Here is a 21,803-nt window from a genome sequence, read left to right as displayed (position 1 = left end):
GGCCCAAAACATCAGCTTTTGTGCTCCTGAGATGCTGCTTGGCCTGCTGTGTTCATCCAGCTTCACACCTTGTTATCTTGGATTCTCCAGCATCTGCAGTTCCCATTATCTCTCTCCCGTCTTAAGTGCATATGTGCTTGTACCAGAAGCCTACAGCCAACATTTCAGGAATTTAAGGAGGGATCCCAGTCAAGCTTAATGTAAGTTTGAAGGGATTGAACAAGGTAATTTTGATAGGTGAATAAGACCATTGACAATAGATCAAACATATGACACTCTTAGTTTATTTTGGAGGAATTCAAAAATTCACTTCCTGAAGTAGTGAGAGCTCATGTGTAAGGACAGAGAGTTAAGGACGCAAGATTAGCGGTAGAAATGGTGGATGATTACAAGTTGGTTCATAAATCAAAGTTTGGCTTCTTTAGCCATGAAGTTCTTTAGCTTCAATCTGTGAGGGATAGAAATTGGGGAAATGAGAAATCCTCAGGTGGTAAGGGAAAAGGAAATTTCATTGATGATAGTAAAGATAGTTTACCACAGAGTAAAAAGGAAACCCATGAAGGGGAAAGGGAAGTAAAAAAGCTCACCGGTTTCCACTGTAATAAAGTAGGCCACATGAAGTCACAGTGTTGGTGGTTTAGAAAAGGCATTGGGAAGACGAATGTGGAAAAACAGGATAAGCCGATGATTTTGTCTGAAGTGGTAGAGGAAAGCTGTAAAAGAATGTGCAACTTGATCAAGAGTTTGTGAGAAGAAAATGCCAGATTTCTTTTAAAAATTTACTTGCATGGGCAAGGTTCACTCATACAACCAGGAGGATCAGGTCAAGAAATTAAAATTTTAAGAGGTACGGGAGCAAGTCACCTTTGACGGTAAGAGATGAAGAGATATGTAATTCACATTGAGTATTACCAGAAAAAGTGGTAATATGTGGAATTCATGCTGAGAAGTGCAGTGTTCTATTATATAAAGGTTGGAGAATCTGGTGGGAAGTGGTGAAGTGATCATAGGAGAAGTAGAGAAAATGTCAGTTCTGGAAATACAGCTAATCCTCAGAAATGATATAACTGGATCGCAGATGGAAGTGATGCCTACTGTCGTTGTAAAGCCAGTATAAATCAAGCAACTGAGATGTTAAAGGAAGTATATCTGGAATTTTTCCGACTGTTCAGTAAGAAGGCCACAAAGCCACAGGTTGAAACAGAAGGAGAAATCAAAGGATAAAGGTGAGGAAGTTGAAGTTCAATTATTACAGACTATGTTTGATCAAATAGTTGAGAAACAAGCAAGAACAGGTGGGGGGAAAAGTGGATATTTTAGTTCACAGGAATTAGCTGAATTACAACAGAAAAACGAAAAATTAAAGCAGTTGAATCACAAATCATTCACAAAAGAATAATCTGAGTGTATCCCAGATGTTACTATCTTAACAATGATGTCTTGATGAGAAAATGGAGACCATCACACACTAAGATGGATGACAAGTGGGCAGAAGTTCATCAAGTTGTATTACTGGTGGGTTACAGAAAGGAGGTGTTGCGGACAAAACATGAACTGCCTGTAGGAGGTCATGCGGGAGTAAGGAAAACGCAAGCCAAAACACAAAAACATTTTTATTGGTCTGAGCTACAGAAGGATGTGGTTGAATTTTGCCAGACATACCATGTATATCAGGCAAATGGTAAATTTCAGGCAATGATAAAACCAGTAGCCCTAGCACCTGAATTTCTCCAGCATTTGTTTATGTATTTCCATAACTATATATTGATCTCCACATTGAATTCAGTAACTTGAAAGTTAAGGAAAGGAAATTGGGTTCCTTGAAATGTCTCTCCCTCAGGCAAAAGCACAGAGCTTGTTGACATTTATAAATGAATAATTACAGTCAGTGCCATTAGAAGTGGTAAAACATCTGACAGCATTTAATAGAATGGCATCAATCGAACATGACACCAAGTGACATAAAGAGATCTTAACAGGAGATGACCAAAATCTTGGTCACATGGGTAAGATTAATATTGCATCTTAAGGGGAGGGAAAGAAAGGCAGATAGGTGTAGGGATGGAATTCCAGAGCTTAGGGAAGAGACAGCACAACTGCTAATAATGAAGCAATTAAAGTTAAGGATCTACAATTAGGGGGTACACAAATCTCAGGCAGTTACAAAGATAGGCAAGGATTTTAAAACAAGAATTAGAATTTTAACTTTGAAGTGTTGCTGCTGAGAAGCCAATGTTGGTCAACAAGCTCAAGGGGTAAGAGATGAATCCGAATAGGTGGAAGTTAGTTACAGGCAGTGGAGTTTTGGATTACCTCTACCCTATGGAGGGTGGGAGATGGAATGCCAGCAGAAGAACTTTGGAATAAACAAGTCTGAAGGTGAGAAAGACATGATTGAGTGTTTGCAGAGCAGATGATCGGAGGTCAGGCAGACTCAGGCAAAAGTGATGAAAATATGAGCTAACAGAAATGTGCAAGCCATACTTATGAACACCAAAGTGAAGTTCTTAGTAGTGTGACAGTTGTTTGAAAAACAGCCATGATGATGTGTTGAGACTGGTGGTTTGGTGACGCTCCACTCCACGGACATAGGGTGGAAGAGGGCAGTGTCCATGGTGTATTCGGGAAATTGTGCTGCTATTGGAGATGGATGAATGCCTGGACAAACAGCTCCACTGTTCATTTCAGGAAGTGGGACCATCTCATTTCTCATGGAAGGAGGTCGCAAATAGAAAGTTGCTTTGAAATGAGGCAAATTTAGTTATTAGTGAGATCAAAATATGTGAAAATAAGGTAGCTACTGCTCATTAGAGGAATTCAAAATTTGTCACTCAGACTGTAGTGAGGATAACTGGAAAAGAGAAATTCTCTATGTTGAGAATTTGTTTTTTTCCATTCACTATATTTTCCCAAGTATTTCATTGCTCTAGGTCAAGAACATCCTGCCTGTTGACAGAAATTGATACGGAAAGGGATTTGAGCCCAGGTATGAATTGCTGGAACAGACAGCCTGTTTAAATGTGCCCCCAACAATGCTTCTGTAATTTACTTCAACAGTAGTAGCCAGAATTAACACTATCTACCGATATAGGCAATTGCCCTGAATAAGCAGTAGTGGGGGCTATACAGTGACAGTTTTTGGGACAACTCAAAGACTTTCAGATGACCAAATTACCTCCCAAATGCAACTATTTAGTATATGGGTAACACACAAAACTAACTTTGTACATCAAGTTCTCACAAGTACAAATGTATGGCATACGTACAAACAGGCAGACGGACATAGTGTTACTTTGGGGTGTAATGTTTGCTAAGACACCAGGAGAATGCCTTGGCATGAATTCTTTTTTTAAACTCCATCCAAGTGAGTAGATTCTGTCCCAGGTTTAACATTTCATGCAAAAGACAGTTTTCTGATAAAGCAGTGTAGTACTAAAGTTTTGGATGTGCTCAAGTCTGCAATCTCAAACTTGTGTCACCCACAAACTGCCGGGGCATGGAATCTCCAGTGCCCACCTCTTACAATCTCTAGTCTTCACCATCTACTTCACCCATCCCAAAACCAACTGGGCATTCTGACTCCCTCCACAATCTCTAACCCTGACATTGGGTTTCCGCAGAAGACCACAAGATGTATGTGCAGAATCGGCCTTTCGGCCATCAGGTCTGATTTCCAATCTCTTGACACTCATACCCTACATTCTTTGAACCCATTGATGTGAAATATCTAGCTCCTAACCCTGATTTTCAAGCCCCAGCCTTCCAAACCATGATTGTTATTTAAGTTACTTACTGCTTCCCAGCTGCTTTTGAGCAGGAAAAATACTGAAAAAATGGAAATGTCTTCCTGCTGCGAAACATCCCAGAAAACAGTTCATAAACTCACCTCTTGCTCTATACACAGCCTTGAGTAAATATTGGAACTAATATTTATGGAACAGTAGCTTCAAAGTCTGCAAAATATAGAATCTCAAATGCTTACTGTACTTGAAAATTAGAACTTCAACCGTTTTCAATACCCGTTTATAGTGAATCAAGTACCACCGGCCGGGAGATAAGCATAGACTCTCCTTTTTACCAGGATCTGGAAGAAATTATGGCAATGCAAGTTCTCTCAGCATTGCTTTCAAAATTTCTTTAAATATTGCTGTAATATCTGGTGAGTCTTCATACACTTAGATATTTGAACAAAGGAAGACATTTCTCAATAAACTTAAAGAACTGAATCAGGGTCCAGATGGAAATAAATACAATTGAAAACAATTAGATGCATCCTACTCTTTTTTTATGGACTCACAACATACAGTGTGTTTATCCATTGCAATCCAATGCCAGTACATCAGATTAAATAAAACTAAAGCCCAGTTTTATTAAAGTATAACACATTTCTCTGTGGATTAAATGCAGACAATTTCCATAACTAAAAGCAAAATATTACAGATGCCAGACATGGAAAAAAAAGAAAGGGCTAGAGAAACTGAGCAGATCTAGCAACATATAAGCAGGGACACACAGAGTTAACGTTGGGTCCAGCATGACTGTGTCTTCAGTCTCAAAGAACTGTCCTCTGATCCTGCCAGACCTGCTGACATTCTCCAGCACTGTTTTTTTTTAATTTCAGCTTCCATAACTATATTGATGTTTGCATTAAATTCAGATTGCTAGTAAATCAAAGAAATAAATTCACTTGCGTGAATATCAATTATCAAAGGCCAAAGCATAAGCATCTGGCTGACGTTGTAACATTGGATGAAAACAACTAGTGCCTTTAATGTAGTAAAGCATCCCAAGGCATTTAATAGAATACCATTAAGTAGATTTGACAATATAGTGATTGGAATCAGGTGGAACTCATTGACCATGAGATCCTTGATTGGGATTGTTAATCTCATCCAATCAGGGCACCTCAGTTCAGGGACTGTCTCTGAGCTGACTGGCCACAGCTAGAGTACTGTGCACATGTAAATAAATAGTCACTTGGTGATGGGACACTGACCTCTGTGCAGTCATTTCAGATACCAAGTGACATAAGGAGATATTAGGAAACTTAACCAAACACTTGGTCACATATGTAGGATTTATATAGCATCTTAGAGGACAAAGAAAAGCAGAGAGGTGCAGGGATGGAATTCCAGACCCTAGGGAAGAGACAGCTGATAAGGGAGTGATGGAAATCAGTGTGCAAGTGGCTAGAATCAAAGGACCACAGAATCTCAGAGGATTGCATAGACAGACTTGAAGACAAGGATGAGAAGCTAGTGTAGGTGAGCAGCATCAGGTCAGGTATATATTAATCAGATTCAATAGGGTTTGGGTACAGGCAGCAAGTTTTGCATGACCTTAGTTGTACAGAGGGAGAGAGATAGAATGTCAGCAGAAGAACATTAGAATAATCAAGTTCAAAAGATAATAAAAATATGAATGAAGGCAGATGAGTTGAGACCATGCAGACCCAGAAATGTAACTGTGATAAAGGTATTAACAATGTGTCAGCAAATTGATTAAATTTGATTAAAGTTTATAGTGTATTTCCTGCTTACTTCCTAAATGAAAGAACATGAAATATACGTCCATGTTCTTTTCTTCCATTACAAACTTGCTGCATCCTATTTCAGAGCATTAACCAACAACTGCTTAAATTTTTCCATGTTAGATTTCAGAAAAACAACAGCTTTATGCTTTGGTTTCAGGAGGTTAAGGGTATCTACAACCATCATCCCTCTGGTCAATGATCTATGCAGTTCCACACCTACCCCATACCCTGTGTGTTCAGTGACAACAGAATCATCAATTGCAGCAGCCGTTGCGTATGAATCACAGGACACAAACCCATGTCCAAGATACAACTCTTTACAGCCTTGATCATCTTCCGTATACTGAGCAGTAAGTGTAGTTATATTCTTCATGAATCAAGCTTTTTCAGTATTTTGATTTAACCACTTAAGTCCTGCAAATCAAAAGAAAAACTGATAATATTTCAGCCACTGGAAGATCCTCCAGCCCAGATACCCATAATATTTCAAACAACCCCACATTCCCAACCACTGACAAGGGATAGGGGTGCTCTGGCACAGTGGCAGTCTTCTGCTCTATATGTTGGCATAAAATATCTGAACAGGTAGGTTAAAAAATAAACTGTCTGCTCAGTTTGGAAGCCCATGAGAGCTATACGTTCCATGTCTGTGTTAATTGCCTGTTGCACGAAGTTGCATGATTTCAATAAAAAAAGGTTCTTTGTGCAATACCAATTTGCTTTTGTAGTTCCCAATTTGTAACTATAATTCACCATATTTATTTAAAACAGCCACTAACATTAGCCAAAAGTGATACCAGTTATTTGTTTGCGTAGAAAGTTGAGAGCTGCAGTACTGCAAGTTCTCCTAGAAACAGTACAATTGGTTCTGCTATAACGTGTGTTCCAGCAACGCAAATTAGCTATAGCGCAACTGACAAATAGGGCGAAACGCTATTTCTAAAATGCGAACTTGTGTTGGCTGTAACACAATTCCATCGGTGTGCAGAGGGTATGTGTCGACATCACATGATCGTTTCGTGGGCTTTGTCCTGAATACATGCAATGTTCGCGCCGCTCTGCCAGGGGAGACTTAAAAGCTTAAGCCTGTGATGGTGCTCCACTCTGCCAACCTGTGAGCCTTGAAAGGTTACCTTAAGTCTAGTCTATGAGTCTACTGCAGGTCAAGCAAAAGAGGTTGGATGACAGGGCAATTTTTTGCTCACCTCATTGTTGATGTTTTGGAAGATGTTTTTAGAAAATGTTGCAGGAAAAGAATTAGGATTTCAAGATTCACCTCATCCTGGATAATGTGCCAAGCCATCCTCCCACCATTGGTGAGTTTTCTGAAAACATCAAAGTGCTATTTCTATCCCCAAACACAACCTCTCTCCTTCAACCCATGGACCAGAGTGCAATAGCAGCTTTTAAAGCTATTTAAATGCGCACATTTAAGAGGCTGATTGCAGCCACTGAGGGGGATAAGGACAGTGTTCTTCAATTTTGGAAGAGCTGTAACATCAAGAATGGGGTGATGTCAGCTAAGGATTGCTTGCATGCAGTTTGGTGGAAGCTTCTCCCAGATTCTTTTTTAGATTTTAAAGGCTTTGATCCATCAGTGGAGCTCCCAAGAATCAAAGAACATTGTGTTGGTCTTGTAAAGCAAGTTGAATTTGAAGAAGTAGAGGGTGTGGATGTTGAAGAGCAGCTTGAGACCCACTGTGAAGACCTCACTACAGCTGATCTACAACAACTTGTTGCTGAGGGTTTAGTGGAAGTTGGAGATGAAGAAGATGAAGTACAGGATGCAGTATCACAAGAGCTTTCCATTTCTATTTTGTCTTCTATCCTGAGGGAAATTGAGAAGCAGTTGTAGCTCTTAGAGGACAATGATTACAATGCAGAACACAGCAGGGTACCAGTTTGTGGGCACCCTCTGAACAGGATAAAGCAGCAAAAACTGGATGTCTTTTTGAAGCCAACCCCCAAGAAACAGAAGACAATGATCCATTTGTAGTACCTTGATGGTACCTCTTGTGCACTTATGCTCTGCTAATCCCCCTCAACTTGGGGATTACATTCACATGGGGCATGTGGGTATTATTGCCTGTCACTAGTTGCCCATGAGAAGGTGGTGATGAGCGACTTCCTCAATAGTTGCAGTCAATGTGCTATAGGTAAACCCAAAATGCTGATGGGAGGGAATCCAACTCAGTACTCTAAGATTTTTATCCAATCACACTGAAGGAGTTGAGATATATTTCCAAATCAGGATGATGAGCATGGTAGGACCATAAGACAGGAGCAGAAGTAATCTGCCATTCAAAGAAATAATGGCTGATCTGATAACCCTCAATTCCACTTTAAGACCTTTGCCCTATGCAGGTGAACTTGCAGGAGGTGTTCCCATGTATTTACTGCCCTAAGATAACTAGGTGTAGAGCTGGATGAATACAACAGGTCAAGCAGCATCATAGGAGCAGGAAGGCTGAGGTTTTGGGCCTAGACCCTTCTTCAGAAAACAGAAATGTCAGCCTTCCTGCTCCTGTATTGCTGCTTGGCCTGCTGTGTTCATCCAGCCCTCCAACTTGTTGACTCAGATTCTTCAGCATCTGCAGTTCCTACTATCTCTGAAACTATTTACTACCCTTATTGTTCTAGATGGTGGGGTTGTGGGTTGGGAAGGTACTGTCCAAGAAGATTCAGTGAATTTCTACAGCGCATCTTGGAGATTATTTACAAAACTTCAACTGAGTATCGGTGGTTGAGGAAATGGATGTTTGTGAATGCAATGCCAATTAAACAGCATGTTGTGTCCTGGGCGGAGTCAAGCTCCGAGTGTTGCTGGGGCTGCACAGATCCAAGATAACGGAAAGTGTTCCATCACACTCCTGATATGTACCTTGTAAAAGGTGAACAGGTTTTGGGAAGTCAGGAGATAAGTTACACATGGAAGGATTCCTAGCCTGTGAGCTGTATTGACATGGATACGAGTACACACAGCTCAATTAGCTAATTTGCAATGCAGAGTGCTAACAGCACAGGTTCATTTCCAGTGCTGGCAGAGGTAATCATGAAGATCCTACCATCTCAACCTCGCCCCTCACCTCAGGAGCAGGAACTCTCAGTTTAAACGACCACGAGTTATCTCTCTATCTCTCTCTCTCTCTCTCAGTCTCTCTAACGAGTGAGCAGCCTATGGTCCACTAAGACTATAACTTTATCCTAACTTATCATGTTACAGCTTGTACTGGGCACAGACTTTGGTTTGAATAAAGCTGTTTGCATTTCATTGCATGTATTCCAGTTTATTGAATGATAATCTAAAGTCCACAGAGTATTGTACATTCTCAATGTAAACTGCCTGAATCAGGTGTCGTTGTATTCAGTGCACAGCAGAAAAGTGCACTTGAATCCAATTTATTCCAACCTTCCACAATTAAAGCACTTCCAAGATATGCCCTTTTATCCAGTCTTTTTAAGAAAACCATCCATCCTGATGCATCGTTCCCAAAAATTTAACCGTTTAATAATTAGCCATTTTATATCTTCAAATCTAATTAGAAGAGAGAACTAAACCAATTTAAAATCTATGCACAGTGATATATGTGACTGGGACTGCTTTAATGAGTGTATGAAACAGCTAGATTTATGCCTACCATGTATCCTATTGGAAAGGAAGCTAAACACTTTTGCCGATACCGATTCCTATGTTGCATGAACCAGCAACATGACACAGAGTGTTCATGTGAGCGCCCAGTACTTAACTCACATCTGAATCCTGACTTTTCTTCACTGGGACTGGACATAGTCCCAACAAGTGACCACCACACAAAGTGGTGATGCTCGGACTACAATGTTACCAGCCAAACAAAGAGGCCAGCGGCTCCCTCAGGCAGTGCCTCGTCCCAAGTGACAGACTGAGTATTAAAAGGCTGAGGGACAGCTGACAAATTGTGCCCCTTGTTTTGGGATTGTTGCCGTATATTTTGAACACCTTACCCATGGTAATTGATGGTGGAGGTTATATTCCAAGGTGGCAATGTAAGTGGGGCATGTAAATTGGCTGAGAACGATGGAAGCTGCTGCTGGATCATTAACCAAGTTAAACTCACTGCAGACTCTCGCATTCCCTCTGGCTGAAAATAAAGTATAAACAGTAAATGGTGAGAACACAATAATTGACATAATGCAGAGCTATTCGGCCATCTTTTGGGTAAGACCCTTACCAAGCTTTGGATGAAAAGGGTGGAGGGTGGCCGTTCTGCCTGAAGCCTTTAGGAAACCCTTAAAGGGTCACTTTTGAACCACACCTTACCATTGGTGGAATTTCACCGACAGCTGGTGGGGATGATCTTGCCGTGTGGATCAAATCCAGTAAAGTTTGCCTATGGCCTACTGATGGGGTGAAGGCAGGGGCATCTCTCATCCCAAACACTGTGCAACTGATCACAGGGAGATGTTTGTGTGAAGCTATCCTCCTGCCCTTTAAATTGACCCATTCACCCCGTTTGCCAGTGTCCCGCTTTGTTACCTCCAATGACCCCGCACTCACCTCTTTCTAGGGTTCTGTGAAGATCTCAGCACTGCACCAGCTGTGGCCTTCTCTCCCAGCGACACTGACAATACCAGAGAGCTTACAGCCACCGATTTATCAGCAGCTCTTCAGGTGGGATGTCTACCCTGCTAAAGGCTCACTCCAATGGGAACACATCACTGCCCCACAAAGTGCTGAACCATTGCGACATTCCATTGAGCCTCCTGAAAATGATCAACATAAAATTCTCACTACTTTTCAGTACCCCCACCCCCACTGATCAAAAGATGACATTCCATCCACTAACTCTCTTCCTCTGTCCCCCAGTCCTGCCAGACCTGCTCTGTATTTCTGTCATTTACTGTACAAGTCAGATTTCGAGCTTCCACGGTAATTTGCTTCAGTAAAGGAGACATACCTTCCATGTTTCCTCCCATGATATACAACTATTTCAGTTTTGAAGGGAAAGTGGGATCCATTTTTGCTGCCAGAGTCACATTGGTCAGGGGTCCAACAGCAACAAAACAGACCCACAAGATGATGTGGACATAACAAGGTGTAGAGCTGGATGAACACAGCAGGCCAAGCAGCATCAAAGGAGGTGTAAAGCTGACGTTTCAGGTCTGGACTCTTCTTCAGAAATGGGGAACGGAATGGGGATTCTGAAGATGAGGAGGCATGTGAAAGAACATAACATAAAACAATACAGCGCGGAGCAGGCCTTCGGCCCTCAATGTTGCGCTGACCAGTGAACTAATCTAAGCCCATCCCTTTACACTATCCCATCATCATCCATATGCTTATCCAAGGACAGTTTAAATGCCCCTAATGCGGCTGAGTTGACTACATTGGCAGGCAGAGCATTCCACGCCCATACCACTCTCAGAATAAAGAACCTGACTCTGACATCTGTCTTAAATCTATCACCCCTCAATTTGCAGCTATTCCCCCTCGTACAAGCTGACATCGTCATCCTAGGAAAAAGACTCTCACTGTCCAACCTATCTAATCCTCCGAGCATCTTGTATGTCTCTACTAAATCCCCTCTTAGCCTTCTTCCCTCCAATGAGAACAGACCGTAGTCCCTCAAAGCCTTTCCTCATAAGACCTTCGCTCCAGAACAGGCAACATCCTGGTAAATCTCCTCTGCACCTTTTCCAATGCTTTCACGTCCTTCCTGTAATGGGGCGACCAGAAATGTATGCAATATTCCAAGTGAGGTCGCACTAGCGTTTTGTACAGTTGCAGCATGACACCATGGCCCCTGAACTCAATCCCGCTGCCAATAAAACCTAACACACCGTAAGCCTTCTTAACAGCACTGTCAACCTGGGTGGCAAATTTCAGGGTTCTATGTATATGGATATCAAGATCCCTCTGCACATCTACACTACCAAAAATCTTTCCATTGACCCAGTATTCTGCTTTCCTATTATTCTTCCCAAAATGAATCACCTCACATTTATCACATTGATCTCCATTTGTCACCTTTCAGCCCAATTCTGCAGTTTACCCAAGTCTGCCTGCAACCTGCAACATTCTTCCACACTGTCCACCATTCCACCGACTTTAGTGTCATCTGCAAACTTACTAACCCATACACCTACGCCTGCGTCCAAATCATTTATGAAATGACAAACAGCAGTGGTCCTAAAACAGATCCTTGAGGCACACCACTCTAACCAGACTCCAGGCTGAATATTTTCCATCAACCACCACTCGTTGCCTTCTTACAGAAAGCCAGTTTCTAATCCAAACTGCTAAATCTCCCTCAATCCCATGCCACTGCATTTTCTCCAATAGCCTACCATGTGGAACCTTATCAAAAGCTTTACTGAAGTCCATGTACACCACATCAACTGCCCTACCCTCATCCACATACTTGGTCACCTTCTCAAAAAACTCAATGAGGTTTGTGAGACATGACCTGCCCTTGATGAATCCATGTTGACTATCTCCAATCAAATTGTTGCTTGCTAGATGATTATAAATTCTATCTCTAATAATCCTTTCCAAAAATTTTCCTACAACAGACGTAAGGATCACTGGTCTATAATTACCTGGGTCATCTCTACTGCCCTTCTTGAACAAGGGCACAACATTTGCAATCCTCCAGTCCTCTGGTACTAAACCTGTAGACAATGAGGACTCAAAGATCAAGGCCAAAGGCTCCGCCATCTCCTCCCTAGCTTCCCAGAGAATCCTCGGAAAAATCCCATCCGGCCCAGGGGATTTATCTACCTTCACACCTTGCAGAATTGATAACACCTCCTCCTTACTAACCTCAATCCTTTCAAGTCTAATAGCCCGTAACTCAGTCTTCTTCCCTACAATATTCTCCTTTTCCTGAGTGAAAACAGATGAGAAATATTCATTTAGCACCCCTCCGTTCTCCACAGGTTCAACACAGAACTTCCCACTTCTGTCTTTGACTGACCCTATTCCTACCTGAGTCATCCTTTTGTTCCTCACATACCTATAGAAAACTTTAGGATTCTCCTTTATTCTACCTGCTAATGTCTGCTCATGTCCCCTCTTTGCTCTTCTTAACTCTCCCTTTAAATCCTTCCTAGCTGATCTGTAACTCTCCATCACCTCGTCTGAACCATCTCGTCTCAAAGTCACATAAGCCTCCCTCTTCCGCTTAACAAGAGATACAATTTCTTTAGTAAATCACGGTTCCCTTGCCTTATCACTTCCTCCCTGCCCGACAGGGACATACCTATCAAGCAATATCTGTTCCTTAAACCAGCTCCACATTTCGATTGTCCCCATCCCCTGCATTTTGCTACCCCTTTTTAAGCTTCCTAAGTCTTGCCTAATTGCATTATAATTGCCCTTCCCCCATTTATAACTCTTGCCCTGTGGCATGTTCCTATCCCTTTCCATCGCTAAACTAAACGTAACCGAATTATGGTCACTCTCTCTAAAGTGCTCACCTGGCCTGGTTCGTTATCAAGTACCAGATCCAGTGTGGCCTCCCTTCCTGTCAGCCCTTCAACATACTGAGCCAGGAAACCTCCTGCACAGATTGGACAAAAACTGTTCCATCTGACGTGCTAGAGTTATAGCATTTCCAGTCAACGTTAGGGAAGTTAAAGTCTCCCATAATGACCACCCTGTTCCTTTCACTCCTGCCCAGAATCTTTTTGCCAATCCTCCCCTCCACATTCCTGGAAATTTGCAGAGGCCTATAAAAAAACACCCAGTAGTATGACCTCTCCTCTCCCGTTTCTGACCTCAGCCCATACCACCTCAGTCGATGAGTCCGCGTCAAAAGTTCTTTCAGCCACTGTTATACTGTCCTTGACTAACAAAGCCACACCTCTCTCTCTTTGACTACCTCCCCTGATCTTAATGAAAGATCTAAACCCTGGAACCTGCAACATCCATTCCTGACCCTGCTCTATCCATGTCTCCCAAATGGCCACAACATCGAAGTCCCACATACCTATCCATGCTGCAAGCTCACCTACCTTATTCCGGATACTCCTGGCGTTGAAGTAGACACACTTCAAACCAGCTTGCTGTCTGCCAGCACACTCCTGTGACAGTGAAATCCTGTCCATGTCCTCCATACTCTCATCCTCCTGAGAACTGGAACTATACCACAGGTTCCCATCCCCCTGCTGAGCTAGTTTAAATCCACCCGAATAGCACTCGGAAATTTGCCACCCAGGATATTAGTACCCCTCTGGTTCAAGTGAAGACCGTCTTGTTTGTAGAGGTCCCACCTTCCCCAGAACGAGCCCCAATTATCCATGTACCTGAAGCCCTCCCTCCTGCACCATCCCTGCAGCCACGTGTTCAGCTGATATCTCTCCCTGTTCTTTCCCTCGCTATCACGTGGCACGGGTAACAAACCAAAGATAACCACACTGTTCGAGCTCTCAGCTTCCACCCTAGCTCCCAGAAATCCTGCCTTACATCCCTATCCCTCTTTCTGCCTATGTCGTTGATGCCTATGTGGACCATGACTTGGGGCTGGTCACCCTCTCCCTTCAGGACCCCAAAGACACGATCCGAGACATCACGGACCCTGGCACCTGGGAGGCAACACACCAACCATGAGTCTCATTTGTTCCCAACAAATCTCCTATCTGTCCCGCTAACTATTGAGTCCCCAATGACTAATGCTCTCCCCCTATCCCCCCCCACTTCCCTTCTGTGCAAGAGGGACAGGCTCTGTGCCAGAGACCTGCATCCCAGTGCATGCCCCTGGTAAGTCGTTCCCCCCAACAGTATCCAAAACAGTATCCAAAACAGTATACCTGTTTTTCAGGGGAATGACCACAGGGGATCCCTGCACTGACTGCTTTTTCCACCTTCTAACAGTTACCCAGCTTTCTTTGTGCCTAGGAGTAACTACTTCCCTGTAACTCTTATCTATCACAGACTCTACCTCCCGAATGATCTGAAGTTCATCCAGCTCCCGCTCCAGTTCCCTAACGCGGTCTTGGAGGAGCAAGAGTTGGGTGCACTTCCTGCAGACGTACTTGGATGGGACACTAATGGCGTCCCTCACCTCATACATTATGCAGGAGGAACATCCCTCTCCCTGCACTGCCATCCCTTCTAGTCACCTTATCAGAAAGTAAATAAAAAAACAAGCTTACCTGATTTGTCCCTGGTGTATAAGGTTAGAGGAGGTGAACGGGTGGGAGGCCCTACAAGGGTAGGGTCTCGGGTATAGAAAACACTCACTTATGTAGCTGAGGGGCAAAACGTCCCTCCTTTCCCAGAAACCTCTGCTCTCCGAGGTACTGCTGCTGCTTAAAGATTTAAATCAGTGACTCGCCCTTTTCCAACAGGCCACTGGTCCAAGCTCCTGCCCTTCCTGCTGCTGGAAACAGAAATGGAAAGATGAAAAGGTGGATAAAGGAGCAGATAGGTGGAGAGGAGACGGACAGGTCAAGGAGGCGGGGATGGAGCCAGTAAAGGTGTTGTGTAGGTGGGGAGTTAGGGTGGGGTTTGGTCAGTTAAGGGAAGATGGACAGGTCAATGAGGTGAGGATGAGGTTGGTAGGTAGGAAATGGGGGTGGGGGTTGAAGTGGGAGGAGTAGATAGGTGGGATAAAGGATGGACTCGTTAGAGAGTTGGTGACGAGATGGGGTGGGGAGATTGTGAAATCTTAGGATAGTAACAGTGAAAAATTCATTCCTTTGTCCGTTATGACAGTAAAATGCTAATGTTACATTCAAAATAAAAACTACTGCAAAGTTCATAAATGTTGTCAGGATACTACATTACAATTCAGATGTACAATGTTTCAGGGAGAATGCAACTCTGTTCAACCTGTTTAATATCTACAAGTACTTAAACATAAAATGAGGACCTCATGCAGGCCATTTGACCATGTTCCACCATCTAATAAGATCATGACAAATCTGTTTGCATTTCAAATTGCATATTCCCATTAGCCCTAATAACGTTTGATTTTCTCACACAACAAGAATGCACCAGACTTTCTGTTAAATATATATTTAATGACCCTGCCTCCACTAACCATCTGGTGTAGAGAAGTCCAAAGTCAGACAACTTAGAAAATTCTCATCCCTTTCATTAAAGGGCAAGTATTAATTCTTAAACAGTGCCCTATAATCCTAGAATTGTGACAACAAGGAATATCTTTTCCCCATCCAAATTTCCAGCACTATTTAGGATCTTACATATTTCAATCAAATTACCCTCACAGTGGAAACAATCCCAGTCTGTCCAACCTATCCTATCCAATAAACTGCTCAATGCAGGTATCAATTTAAAGTGCCTTTGAACAACCTCAAAAATGTTCAGCTCCTTCTTCAAAGATATTCAGCTCCTTCCTTAAATAGGGAGACCAAAACTGCACAAAATATTCAGCTGTGGTCTCATTAATGCCCTCTGTAATGGAAGCTGAACTTCCTTACCTTCATGTCCAATTCCTCTTCTAATAAAGAATAGCATACCATTACCTTTCCTCATTATTTGCTGAATTTGCATATGAACATTTTATAACTCAAGCAGTGGAATAACTAGATCACTCTCCACCTCAGAACTTTGCAGTCAGTTTCTATTTAAAGTAGAACTCTTTTTTTTCATCCTCTCTTCCAAAGTGAACCACTTCACACGTCCAATATCATACTCGGCCAAATTTTTGTGCACTTACAGCCTATGTATCTCCATCTCCAAAAAAATCTACTTCACAACTTACTTTCCTACCCATTGTCTCAGCTGAAAATGTAGCTACTAATCCCTCAGCACCTCCATGCAAGTCATTGATATAAATTGCACAAAAACAGAGGTCCCTGCACAGAAACTGTGGGTCCCTGCTCATCACGTCCTGTGAATAAAATTGTTTTGTTATTGAAGACAGCACAAATCCCTTGTGAATAGATTACCTTCCTTATTTACAAAAACACAATGAATTGCTGGCACTAACTTCCATTGGTATAGTCAAATGTTCTTCCTTGTGATGTGAATCTTGACCTGTTCATGATTAAACTACTTTAGCTATGGCATACGACATTTTATTCTTGAGACGTTTAGCATGGAACTGAATAGTGATGGTTTTACACAGAAATATCACAACTTCCAAATTTCCTTGTTTATTTTGTGCCTCTGTTGCGATAACCCCATTAAAATCCTCTTTTTATTGACATAGGCCTGCCCCAATTCAAAAAAACAACTTCACTCCAGTCTCCTGTGTTTAAGCCTGCCACATGCCTTCAAAGTAAGTATCGATAGACTTTGATCACTAAGGTCTGCTTTTCCAACTACATTGTATATTCCAACTACAGTGGGTACATCAGTGGTGCTCTCGCAGAAACTTTAAATCTAATGGCAAGAAAGGCATTCCACGATCCCCCTAGTAGCCTATCTACCTGACCCTTCAAGTATCACCTGCCCTGCATGTAGCAGATTCTGCAGAATGTACATTAGAATTACCAGCCATCTCCAAACTGAAAACAAAAGGATGCAGGTCATCCTTAATCCCAAGACATGGTGTATGAAGAAGAAGGCAACATCTCACCTGGCCAACATGCTGATTGACTATCCTTGTCATGGCATTCACTGCATGCTCAGCTTGTATTTGTTCCAGCCCTGGAGCATTTGGGTCTGGAACATCACCCAGACCATCCTTTCCATGGTAAGCAGGATCATGGAGTCTGTCTCCAAGGAGAGAGGTAACTGCACCCCGGTAAGCGGGAATCTGTACAAACGGGAAAATACTTTTCAGAAATACTAAGCATACATCACATCAGTTCTTCTGTGAAACAGATTAGATACAAAAAAGATCAACAGTAATTTTATTGAACACCTTGCCTGAATTGTGAAATTGTTAATTGGACAGATGGCCAGTTCTTTTAAAAATGATTGGCATCTACTAGACCTCAAATAGGGATTGTACAACTGATTCCAACTCTTCAAATTAGGAAATGAAGAAATCAAACATGTTCCAAATACTTGATTATTGAAGTTCTCATGTAATGTTGCCCCTTTCAGTATTATTTTGCTTTAAGGCTTAAGTGTTTTAGTTTTTAAAAGTTCCCCTTTCTTTAAGTTATGGAGCCTGAAATCTGTCAAACATCTGTTGAGAACATCATTATTTTTCTTTTCTTCCCTCATTTCTGATTTGGAACTGTGAGTTGAAGTTGAGAATTGAACTTTGAAGAGCAGCTTGTTTTTAAAAAAATGCAGCAGAGGACAAAAGAGGAACAATAATGCAGGCTAATTAATGCTCTAAGAACACTATAGAGTCATGCAGTCCAGAAACAGACCCTTTGGTCCAACCAGTCCATGCCGAACATAGTCCCAAACTAAACTAGACCCACCCGCCTGCACCTGGCCTAGATCCCTTTAAATCTTTCCTATTCATGTAGAATCTAAATGTCCTTTAAACATTGTAATTGTACCTACATTCAGCACTCCCTCAGGAAGTTCATTCCGCACACAAACCTCCCTCTGTGAAGAATTTGCCCCTCATGCTTTTCAAATCTCTCTGTTCTCACCTGAATAACGTGCCCCCCCGTCTTGAAATCCCCTATTCCAAGGGAAAAAGAACCACATCCATTAATTCTACCTATACCCATCATTATTTAGTAAGCTTCAAAAGGTCCCCTGTCAACCTCCTGTGGTCCAGTGAAAAAAGCCCCAGCTTATCTGAACCAGCACCAAGATGTTAAAATGTGAGGCTGGATGAACACAGCAAGCCCAGCAGCATCTCAGGTGCACAAAAGCTGACGTTTCGGGGGTCTCGGCCCGAAACGTCAGCTTTTGTGCTCCTGAGATGCTGCTGGGCCTGCTGTGTTCATCCAGCCTCACATTTTATTATCACCAGCACCAAGATGTTGTTCTGCTCAGTGACTGGCAGCTGATTGGGTTTTGAGGTGGTCAATCAAGGGAGGACTGATGCTGGTCAGCCAACCACAGAATGGTGGAGAAGAAAGAGGAAAAGTGAACTGTCTCTGACTGGGTTTTGTGCAGGAAATAGTTTTGGTTTTGCAGCTGCTGAACTAGGCTAGGATTTTGTTTTTGCTCTCTCTAGTTGTTATTCTCCAGTTATCAATTTATTGAAAGTTGGGAAACGATATTCCCAGCTGTAAGAAATAAGTAAAAGTCTCCAAATGTCTATAGAAGCTGTTTGAATTGACTGCTGACTTTGACTGACATTGACTGCTGACTTTGACTGACATTGACTGGTGATTTTGGAATTCAAGCAAGATACACAAAGTCTTATTTCCAATCACCCAAGGATTTCATTAATGCTTGGTATTCATCATTGAAACTAGCAACTTACGATTCTTCTAATTTTACAAAAAATCCTGTAATTCTGTGCTTGAGAGAGAGTCAGGGCTTGTGATAATAAAAAATTGGGGTTAAATTGTTGAAATTAATTGATTTCTGTATTATTCATCTGTGCTTGCTAAAGTCATATTCTCAACAATAAATTAATAAGTTTTGTTTCAACTAAATTGGTGTCCAAGCTCTATCATTTGTTAATCTGTTCAGAAACAATTGAGCAATTTTCAGGGTGGTTGATTGGTTTAAGTTCACGGTATTACGAATACAGTGATCATGAGGCTGATTTGGTTTGGTTTGCTGTCCATGTCATAACACATACCTTACTGCACTTGACCAGTTGGCTGTGTTTTGACACAAACTCTCCTGCTCCCCAACTTGAGCCATGTCAAGTCCCACACCACCTCCCAAGGTGTGCACCAGGAAACGTTTGTTCATCACGGTCCAGGCAGCCATGGAGTGAATGCATGTACCTAGCCACATGTTAGCTCCTGCCTAATAGTGTCTTTTTAAACAGGCAGTACCACCGCTTCTTGGAGGCTGCCACTGCCTTTCAGATCCACCTGGACAGGATTGTATTGGTGCTCTAAGGTAACGTGGGGCCTTGGCTGGTCAGCTAGGAAGAGGTCAAGGAAGGCAGTTGGTTAAGTCTGAGCTTCGTTTCCAAATCCATTACTGAATGTCAGAGCAGGTTTCAGGGTCCTCATGGTCTGCTGCTCCTCTTATTTATATTCATGTTCTAAACAGAAATAACATGAAGCATTTTGACAAAAGTAGGATGCCTCCGAGCCTTAAGTGAGTTTTGTATTCCTTACTTCTTGTCACTGAACGAAAAGCACAAAGTCCCACTTACAGATATTTAAATCCTATTGTCTTCAACACCTACCTCCATCCTCTTGCAAAGTAGTAACACTCGCAGCACATTTTTGTAGATGTTTTTAATTGCTGTGTTTCCATGACAACACATTATACCCAGGATGTGCACGCTCAGAGCTGGAAGAGCCATCATCATTGCTTGGGCATCATCCACCCCACAGTCAACATCTAACAGCAACAGCTTCTTTCCCATTGTACAACCTGAAATGCAGAGATTTTATTTGAAAAGGCATTCCTTAACAATGTAGAGCTGAACAGTGCTTGATGACTTAAGAGTTGTAAATGTACATTTAAGCCAACATTAACAAACAGTAGTCCCCTGCCCAGCCCAATGTTCTATTATTTCCTGCTGCACATCGAAACATAAAATATTAGAGCAGAGCAGCACAACTCACCTTTTGAGAGTGCTGTGCTATTCAAAATTTTCATGGCTGTCTATCCAACTCAGTAGCGTGCTCCTGCTTTCTCCCTACATCCTTTGAATCCTTTACTATTGACAACCTCACCAATATCTTTCTTGATATTTTCATGTTTTGGCCTCAGAATTCCTCAGGGTCTCCTGGTGAAGAAAGTCTTCTTCACCTCTGTCTTAAAAAATGTTCCCCATATCCTTAGACTGTAATCCCTTGTTCTGGACACCCTGATCATTGAGAACATCCTTCTCACATCCACCCACTTTAATCCTGCTGGAATTTTATAGTTGTCTATGAGATCTCCCCTTATTCTTCGAAACTCCAGGTTGTACAGTCCTAAATTGATCCAGTCTCCTGCCAGCTTACAGTCCTGCCATTCCAAGGATCAGTCCAGTAAACCTTCTCTGTACTCCCTCAATAACCAGAACATCCTTCCTCAGATAAAGAGACCAAAACTGCACACAATATTCCAGGTGTGGTCTTACCAATGCCATGCACAGTTGCAGCAAGACCTCCCTGCTCCGGCACTCAAACCATCTTGTTATGAGGGCCTCATTGATCCTTCCTTTGCACAATTTGTTGCCAATGAGATAATAATCGGCTTTTCTGCTTTTACTACCAACATGGATAACCTCACATTTATCCATATTGTACTGCATCTGTCACATATTTTCCCACTCACATAACCTGTCCAACTGAAGCTTCTCTGTATCCTTCTCACACCACACCATCCCACCCAGCTTTGGGTCATCTGAAAGCGTGGAGGTATGATACATAGTCTCCTTATCTAAATCATGACTGTACATTATGAATCGCTTGGTCCAGGCACTGATCCCACTGCTACCCCACTAGTCACTGCCTACCACTTAGTAAAGACTTGCCTATTCCTCCTGCTTCCTATCTGCAACCAAACATGCTTTCCATTTTCAGTGGTCTTGGGAGTGAGGAAAGATTGAAGATGGATTTAGTAACTATGATAGGGGAGAAGAATGGTGCTTGAGGTAAACTCAGGTCTAAAGAGGACCAGAAATAATGCAGCCTTAGTTTGAACTGACAAAAGTGATAAACTCTGAGCTTTGGGGATCATTTTTCGGAAGCCCTGAACTTCTTAGCTATTAATTTAAAGAGTTTTTCAGTCAGGACATAGGACAGACAATGCTCTGACATATTTGGTCCTCTATTATCAGGATCTCAGCCTGAAACACACATTCAGAGGCAAAGTGATCTGACACGTATGTTCATAATTTTGTTTTAATTTCCCACAACTTATTAAATTTAATTCCTAATGGTGTCTGGTGATCAATAACATGAATATTTGATTTTTCATTTAGGATTTTGTATTTTAGAAGTGTTGTGCTTCCAAGCAGAGATGAAATTTAAAGCAAGGCATTTTGGATATATTGTTAGAATCAGAAATCTTGGATCAGAAATATGTTCTGTTTTGAATTTTTCTTCCTCAGGGATGTTTCCGCCATTAGTAGTCTATACCTGTAAAAAATGTTAGCTGTAAAATGTTATTTCCTCTTCTTTAACCTTAATACTTACCCATCTGTGTTGCAACTTGCTCCATTTTGCGCCCGGGTGTTTTTCGCAAAGTAACAAGTTCTCGATTTCCACTCTGTCTCCTGTTAAAGGAAGAGGATAACCTGAGAAATTTTTCTGTGTTTTCCATGAATCGCTGCTGAAT

At 42.1% G+C, this 21,803-nt stretch overlaps 1 pseudogene; it reads right to left on the bottom strand.

Annotated features, from left to right (window-relative positions):
- Nucleotides 1–5,606: 5,606 nt before the first annotated feature.
- Nucleotides 5,607–19,896, bottom strand: LOC125453578 (uncharacterized; annotated as a pseudogene).
- Nucleotides 19,897–21,803: the final 1,907 nt, after the last annotated feature.

The sequence above is a fragment of the Stegostoma tigrinum genome, chromosome 6 (genome assembly GCF_030684315.1).
Source record: "Stegostoma tigrinum isolate sSteTig4 chromosome 6, sSteTig4.hap1, whole genome shotgun sequence".
NCBI lineage: Eukaryota > Metazoa > Chordata > Chondrichthyes > Orectolobiformes > Stegostomatidae > Stegostoma > Stegostoma tigrinum.
The sequence above is the reverse complement of the archived record's forward strand: the minus strand, read 5'-3'. Positions and strand labels throughout refer to the sequence as shown.